The sequence below is a fragment of the Pinus tabuliformis genome, chromosome 4_1 (genome assembly GCF_031772625.1).
Source record: "Pinus tabuliformis cultivar Carrire ecotype Pingquan chromosome 4_1, CPIR1, whole genome shotgun sequence".
NCBI lineage: Eukaryota > Viridiplantae > Streptophyta > Pinopsida > Pinales > Pinaceae > Pinus > Pinus tabuliformis.
This window is the reverse complement of record NC_142303.1, coordinates 100,061,969-100,070,764: the sequence shown is the minus strand read 5'-3', so window position 1 is coordinate 100,070,764 and position 8,796 is coordinate 100,061,969. Positions and strand designations below refer to the sequence as shown.

At 42.1% G+C, this 8,796-nt stretch overlaps 1 pseudogene; it reads left to right on the top strand.

The window, feature by feature from the left end:
* Window positions 1–1,758: 1,758 nt before the first annotated feature.
* LOC149174416 (long chain acyl-CoA synthetase 4 pseudogene) lies at window positions 1,759–3,003 on the top strand (annotated as a pseudogene).
* Window positions 3,004–8,796: the final 5,793 nt, after the last annotated feature.

Below are 8,796 nucleotides of genomic sequence, written 5' to 3'. Positions count from 1 at the left end.
GAGTATAGACTCTCCCAATTTCAGGATTAGTTTCCACCAACTCTCCTTCTCCTAATTTGAGCTTTGATCTAGTGAGCATTCAACATCTAAACCAACACAAGCTTGTCTAACGTTATAGCCTAAAGCTCTGATACCTCATTTAAAGATTTATTGATTAAAGGTATTACAGACTCATGTTCTGGTGTGTGTCTATGTTATTTAAGCAATGGATCGATCAGATTGCCAACACATAGACATTTAAATGGAAAGACAGCAGAGAAATACATTAAGCAAATACAAGAACACAAGAAATTAATAAGGAGTTCACCCTATTCTCCAGGGCTACATCTCCGGTCCAGCTTTCGGTGGTGGCCTTGTTTTATTGTGTCTTAAGTAGAGAATTAACTAACGATAAGTCTCCTAAAGTAGATTTGCTTGGAAGGGTGGTTCTTGGATTCCCCAAGCCACTCGAGTGCACAGACTTTGTTTTCCTACCAGCTCTATGACCTTCTGGTCTATAGTGGAGAGAGCCCAATGTGGTGCTCAGTCCAAACAATTCCTCTCTCAGATGGCTTGAATATCTCAAGCTCTCTAGTGCTCGATGGTGCCTTCGGTCAGCTCGACCCTTTGTCTTCTTCTACTTTTGCTTCACTGTCTTCTTCTCTGTGTTCCGTCCTCCTCTGGGATTCTGGTCTCTCTATCTCTCTCTGACTGGCTGTCTATTTTCTGTCTTATTCTCATGGCTTTGAATCCATTCGCTCCCATGCCTATTCGGTTCCTCTTCCACCTCCGTCGAATCACCTTCTGCAGTTGCGCTTGGAATTCCCTGTTCGATGTCATCATCAGCTCGCAGGGAGTGGCCACATGTCCTCCTGTAAACGGCGCCAGCCTACTTCATCGGTTCATTTCTTTGGTTACATCGTGGAGTGTGTTAGAGTCGGTCTTTACATCCCTCCGTCAGAGATCATTTCTCTTTTTGCATTTCATTTTAGGTGTCTCACTCGATTCATTTAGTTGCATTCTGCTAGGGTGCATGCCATTATCTGACGGAAGGGTCTCTTCACTTGTTTCCCTCATGTTTTGTACCTGCTAGCTCAGGTATGTTCATCGAAGTTCATTAAATCAGTTTTAAGTTATGTATAGTCCTGCTTGGTCTCTTGTCATCAAATAGTTATTTTAAGGTTTTTAGGTCTTTTAGGGTCTAGGGTTCAGTTGATTTAGTCCTCAAAATGCCCAATAATGTAAGCAGGTCAGAGGGAGCTTCAATAAGTTTTCATTTCAAAATTTTCATCATCAATAATGCTCGAGAGTGATTCTTCTTCAAAACTCTGTTTTGAAGAAGAAAGCATCAAAAAAAAATTGTAATAATATGTGATTTTTCAAAGTTTTCAGTCATGGAATGTTTCAGGCACCACCCTGATCCTTTGCCGAAGTTCCAGCCATCCATTCCCTGCAAAAGAACAGACAGGAAGGACATCATCAGCCCAAAAATCAAAGCAAACAGTGAAGTGTCAAAGGGAGGAACATATTCTGGTTAATTGTCATTGGAGGTGGCTAGATGCTTGTCCACATCTTGATCCTTTTACTTCTGCAATTGAAGAAGTGGATATGGCAAACAGATAGGCCCAAAATCTGGTGCTCTGGTGATACCGAGATTTGAGATGTTTTTGTTGATACTTGCACTGCCATGTATGTGCCATGCAGCTACATTTCTCATAAAAGATGGATCAATTGCTGCAATAATTATTGGTGCCCTACTGCTAGCACTGCTTGTAAAATTCCTTTAGGAGGATGGTTGGGCACAGGGAAATTCATAATGGAAAGGCAGGCAAATATGTATGGCAAACATATGGGGAGGTCTTTGATCAGGTGTTGAATGTAGGAGCTGCTATGCGTACATGTGGCGTTGAACCGTTTGGACGCTGTGGAATTTATGGAATAAATTGTCCTGAATGGATTATAGCAATGGAGGCATGCTGTGGCCATAGGATTACCTGTGTCCCTCTCTATGATACACTCAGAGAAAATGCTATTGAGTTCATCTTAAGGCATGCTGAGATCAACATTGTATTTGTTCAAGACATCAAAATCCCAAATCTATTCAAGTCTATACAAAAGGGTCCTGGACATGTAAAGGCTTTAGTCCCTTTTTCAAGTATTACTGATGAGCAAGAGGAAGAAGCTGGCAGGTTGGGAATAGTAGCATACTCCTGGAAGATGTTTCTAAAGCTGGGAAAACAGAATCCTACATATCACCACCAGTGCCTGAGGAAATTTCCACAATCATGTATACGAGTGGAACCAGTGGAGAACCAAAGGGTGTTATCTTGACTCATGAGGCACTTACACAGACTATGGCTGGAACTGAACTTGTCTTTGAAAATGTTAAAGAAAAGATGACAACTGAGGATGTTTATTTGTCTTTCCTTCCACTAGCTCATATCTTTTACCGTGTCATTGAATAATTCTTTTTCCATCGAGGTGCCTCAGTGGGGTATTGGCAAGGGGATACTAAATTACTTGGAGATGATTTAATGGAGATGATTATTTGCAGGCGTGCCTAGAGCTTTTGATCGCATTTTTGCAGGAGGCATGAAAAGGCTCAAGGAGAGTAGTACGATCACGAGATTAATTTTTAACTCTCTATATAACTATAAGCTTTCATGGATGAAACTAGGCTTCAGGAAATGTCAAGCATCACCATTGGCGGATGCAATTTTGTTTAGTAAGATTAAAGCAAGATTAGGAGGTCGGGTACGACTTATATTGTCTAGAGCAGCTCCCCTAAGTAGTTCTGTGGAGGAATTTTTAAGAGTAACTACTTGTTGTCATGTTTTACAAGGATATGGATTGACAGAAACTTGTGGATGGAGTTTTGTTACATTACCAGATGATTTATCAATGTTAGGTACAGTTGGTCATGTATCTCCAACAGCGAAAGTGCACCTTGAGTTAGTCCTAGAAATGTTTTACGATGCATTGGCAGATACCTCTCAGGGAGAGCTCTGTTTCAGAGCTTTATAGATAGTGTGTGTGGCATGTTGGGCCTCTGTCGCGATGCACCCATAGAGCATGGCGCATAGAGCCTAAATACACTACGCATTTTCCAAAGGGCACGGCGCGCTCACATGATGCGGCGCACTGGGAGTGCACGCAGCGCACATGCCCAAAAACACTAAATTTTGCCTTTTATACCTCAAATTGCAAAAGGAATTCGCCATTTAGCACTGGAGTTTCTAATCACCCTTTCTGAGGCAAGAGAGCATGCTCCTGGGATGATGAGAAAACTACCTCAGTTTATTAAAAGGTTGTTTGCTATTTTGGTTAACTTGTTACTTAATGTAGAAGATGTTTCTGAATGGCATACTGCAGAAACTGAGGATGAAGGAAGCGACATGCTGCACTGATAACACTTGCACAGATTGCTGAAGGTTGCGATAAGGTTATAAAAACAAAAACTTGAGCCAAGTGGTAAACATGGTATTAGAGGAGATATTTTTGAAATTGTTGAAACTATTAAAAGCGAAATTTTGGTTTAAAAATCTATTTTTATTAAAAACTCGGTTTTATTCAAATGGAAAAAGTGAAACGTCAAAGTCCAAAAGCCAAAATTAGAACAAAGATATCTACAACAGTGGGAAGATAGGTTGGATTGCCTATGTTTGTCTTCAGTTCTCAGATCTACGCTACAGGTGTTGCCTCCACGTGGGTTATCAAACAAATTTCAAGTGTAACGCAGCTTTTGAAGATTATTTTGTTCTCTATCTTTAGTTTCCAATTCTTGAGCTGTTGTAACAGCTCCCTATTTGTGTTGATCTGTTTTCCCACAGATTGAGTCTATTTATTGTATTGAAAAATCATTCGTAAGGGGTTGGAATTTCAGGGAGTAGTGTAGAGGAAAAAACCAGCACTTTCATTGTACAGTTTTGGCAGAGGATTAATGAAAAGATGCAGCTCTGATTTATGAGATTCATGTGGTTTGAATTTGGCATAAGTGTCTTCGTACTGTTTCATATGTATTTTTTGATGTTTTACAGTTCATTCATAATCATTTCCAGCTGAATGCTTTTAGGTAAGAAAGGTAGAATTCATTTTACTGCTCTGCCTTGGGAAAGCGTTCATGTTCTGTGTGGCTTCGTCTGTCTAAAAAGGATTCATGTGTATGCCCTTTTCAGCCTTCTCAACAGTCTTTTCACTCCATATTATTTCATTTTGATTGCTAAACCTCCTGCCTATCTTGCCACACGAAATATTCTTTGTCTTTGATTTAATTTCTCAGCTCAAGTTGTCCTTTGTCCCATACAGCCCAGAAATTCAGTCATTCAATAACTTAGCTCTTTCATATCTATTTACTAGCCTAAAATCAGCATACATTTTGAGTCATCTCAGACCCTATTGTTTACTTTTGCTAAGATTGACCCGGAGAGAGCCCTCTCCTATCCTCGTAGGGCTAGCTACGAGGCTAAGCGTGGTTTGATGTTGAACCTAGACATTTGGCTTTTCAGCCTGAGGCAAATCTAGGCTCTAACAGAGTGAGTCTTCCTCCACTGTGGCGGTCAAACAGACCTCAAATATTTCTAATACGCGACTTAATCCCTCATCAATTCCGCTTCCCCCATCAGGCGCAATCTCAGCCATTAGATGTGGGACCTCCAGATCCAATGCCATATGCACGTTTTGCGCAGTTGACTTGCTCGATCGTTAGCGCGCGATAAACGGCAGTTTTCTCTCTCCTCCACTTGCCACGCATCGATCATTAAGTGGGATCGCTCCGCTTCCATCCAAAACCACTTACCGTTTGAGGGCACCCTGATCAATACCGTCGATTTTTCAGAGCGTAGGTCCCGCCTTGTCCTTTAGCGCTTTTCGCCCACGGTTCTCCGGCTCCCCACGCGTTTGAGTGCTTAGGGATTCTCCATTTCGGCCCTTTTCACCTAGAAATGCATGATTAGTGCTAATCATGCTTCAAAATCCACCTTTGTTTCCCGATCTGGGCCTCCCAGGGTCTAATTCAACCTCCCGCGTGGTCTCCATGGGCCTCGGTTAGTGCGCTTTGACTGAGGTCCTCGTCGTTCCACGCTGGCTACCATTGCCACTGGTTCAGGGTGTTTTTTATCGCTGTCTTGGAATCTTTAAAGTCTTCCCGACTGATACAGTCATGGTTCTTTGACAGTTCCTTATGGATCCAATTCGGATCATTTTGGCTCCCAGAATTGCACAATCCATCTTCCCATCCTGATCTCAATTGCATATTGCACAATATTTGGCCTCAAGCTCACCCCTTAAGCTCTTGAGATACACAATTATGCAATGGCCTAGTCTCCTATGTCTCCGAGTACTGCGCAATATTTTAATCCAATGTCATCCCCACAGCCTATCATACTAACCTCTAGAGTTGCACAGTTTTCTCCCTCAACCCAGCCTAGACTATGCATTGTGTAGTTTCAAGGCTAAAGGTTCACCCTTGACTGCTTGAACTTCACAACTACAGATTCACTAAGCCCATCTCCTAGCTTATTACCTGGTTCCAACTCAGTCAATGGATCAATATGCACTATCTTAGACTAGACATTTTTCAGACTGATGTCGTATCATCATGAGTGAATTCCATATGCAAGTACCTGATGAGCCTCATAAATAGGTAATTATATGGGCTCATTTTATCTCCTAATCCAGTCAAATCAACCATTCTCTTAGCTTATTGTATGATTTTCTGATTATATTTATGCTTATAGGGTGAGTTGAGTTATTTATTATGCCATGTGGTCTAACATGTATTTAATGTAGATTATCGATGGATTTCGAGGTCAAATTCAAGGATTTAATGGCCAAATTGCAGCAATAACTCAAAGTATACAGAAGAGAGGACTTATAGGATGGATGTTATGCTCTTAACCTGCAAAAGATACCCATATACAGAATATGCGAAGAAAGATACCCAGAACATAGAATAGTGAGAAACAACAGCAAATATTTTATTATTCAGAAAGCAATGTTCACTGGCCTCTTCGAGGGGGCAACCTCCAACAGAGCAGAGCTTGATACAAAAATAAGACACGATGCTCCTCGCAGGGAGTCTCTATCCTTTATATATGACTCATACATGCAATACCATGGATCAATACCATGGGTTTTATTAAACCATCTATCTAATACCATGGCCCATTTGCAACTAACTGTGGTCCCGTCATTAATTGCGGGTAACCACTTACAATTATTAATATGGGCTTTATTGACTCTTTATTATGACTTGATCCCACTACATAAATAAGGGGGTTAGGGTGGGACCCTAACATGCCCTCTCCCTTAAGAATAGCCTTGTCCTCAAGGCTGAAGCTGCAGAAACTGCTAAAGAATAGTCGTTGGTTCCCTAGTTGCATCTTCCGGAGAGGTGTCTTTCCACTTGATGAGAACTTCCCTAATCATGTGGCCACGCAGATGCCTTTCTCGTGTGTCTACGACCTGTTCAGGTTGGAGCCAGATTGACCCTTCCGCATCCAATTTAGGTAGACTGGTTTGAATTTTGCAATTGTTCCCAATCACTTTCTTGAGGCATGAGACATGGAAAACTGGATGGATTTTTGCAGTAGGCAGCAAAGCCAGCTTGTAGGTTGCTTCTCCAATGCGCTGAAGTACTTGATATGGTCCGTAGAATTTTGGAGATAGTTTCTGACAACCCTTGTCTTTGAGTGATGTTTGCTTATATGGTTGCAGCCTCAAAAAGACCTGATCCCCTTCTTGAAGTTGGCGCTCTGAGCGATGCTGGTCTACCTGTTTCTTCATGCAGTTTTGAGCTTGATGAAGATTCTCTCTAATATGAGCGAGCATGGTTGCGCGGTTTTGTAGGAGTTGATCCACTGCTTGTACCTTTGAGCCCCCCTTGATATAAGAAGTAGGGGAAGGAGGGAGTTGACCATATACTACTTCATTGGGAGTCATTTTGTTGGTGGCATGATAGTTGGTGTTATACCACCATTCAGCCAGAGGTAACCATTGTACCCAAAGATGTTGTTTTTCTGAAGTGAAACACCTAAGGTAGGTTTCCAGACATTTGTTGACGGCTTCCGTTTGACCATCCGTTTGTGGATGATAAGAGGTACTGAGTTTTAGTTGGGTGCCTTGTAGCCTGAAGAGTTCCTGCCAAAAATTACTGGTGAAGATTGGGTCATGATCAGACACAATAGAAGTGGGCATGCCATGCAATTTGAAGATCTGATCCATGAAAGATTGAGCGACCAAAGTCGGTGTAAACGGGTGGGGTAGGGCGCAGAAATGAGCATACTTCGAAAGTCGGTCCACAACCACCATGATGACTAACTTGTTTCCTGACTTAGGAAGACCTATAATGAAATCCATAGAAACCTCCGTCCATATTGCTGTCGGGATGGGCAACGGTTGTAATGTGCCTGGTGCTTTGACAGTCTCCCATTTGTGGCATTGACAAACATCGCATTCTGCTACAAAAGTGAGGATGTCATTTTTCATGCCTGTCCAAAAAAATGATCTTCTGGTGCGAGCATACATCTTCTGAAAGCCTGAATGTCCTGCAATGGGGGATGAGTGCAATTCTACCAAAATGCGACTTTTGAGGGTGGATGTTGGTGATATTATGACTCTGTCCCTGTAGCGAAGAATCTCATCCTGCCACAAGTAGCCCTTGGTGGAATTTGGATCTGCCTGCGATTGAGAAATGAGTTGGGAGAGCCCAGGATGTGAAAACCATTCCCTGCGAGCTTCTTCAATCCATTCTAGAATGGGAAGGGAAATTGGTAGCAGGGTACTTCCCTCCTCAAATTGGTGAGATAATGCATCTGCTACACTATTTTGTTGCCCTTTCTTGTAAATGATCTCATAATCATATCCCAGCATTTTGGCAAGCCATTTATTTTGTTGTGGGGAGGATAGGCGTTGCTCCAAAAAATATTTAATACTATGATGGTCTGTGTGGATTTGGAAACGTCGCCCCAATAAGTAAGGTCGCCAGGTCTCTACTGCATGTAAAATGGCCATCATTTCCTTCTCATAGGTAGATTGGCCCAGATTATTCCCACTTAGTTGTTGGCTTGTGAAGGCCAAAGGTCACCCTTCCTGCATTAAGACTGCCCCAATACCTGTACCCGAAGCCTCACATTCAATGACAAAAGATTTGGTGAAGTCAAGTATTGCTAAGACTAGAGTGGAACACATGGCATTTTTGAGAGCTATAAATTCCTGTTGTGCATCCTCATTCCAGAAGAATGAATTTTTCTTCAGGAGTTGAGTGAGGGGCTTCGCTATGTGACCATAATTGCAGAAAAATTTGCGATAATAGCCTGTGAGACCCAAAAATCCTCTCAAGCTCTTCAAGTTCTTAGGTTGAGGCCAATCCTGCATTGCTTGGGTCTTTTTGGGGTCCACCTTGACACCTTCACGCCCCACAATGTGGCCCAAATACTCAACTTCTTCCATGCCAAATGAACACTTGGACATCTTGACAAATAATTTATGCTTGCGGAGCAGTTGCAAGAGTAGATCTACATGCTGAAGATGTGCGGCCCAAGTGCAACTATAGATGAGGATGGCATCGAAGAAGACAAGGACAAATTTCCTGAGATATGGTTTGAGAAGGTGGTTCATAAGGCTCTGAAAAGTAGATGGGGCATTACAAAGACCGAATGGCATGACTAGGAACTCATAATGGCCTTCATGAGTTCGGAAATCAGTCTTTAGAATGTCGACTTCCTTCATGCGAATTTGGTGGTAGCTTGAGCGAAGATCCAGCTTAGTGAAGAATTGAGCCCCATTGAGTTCATCTAGCAAATCTTCAACCACCGGAAT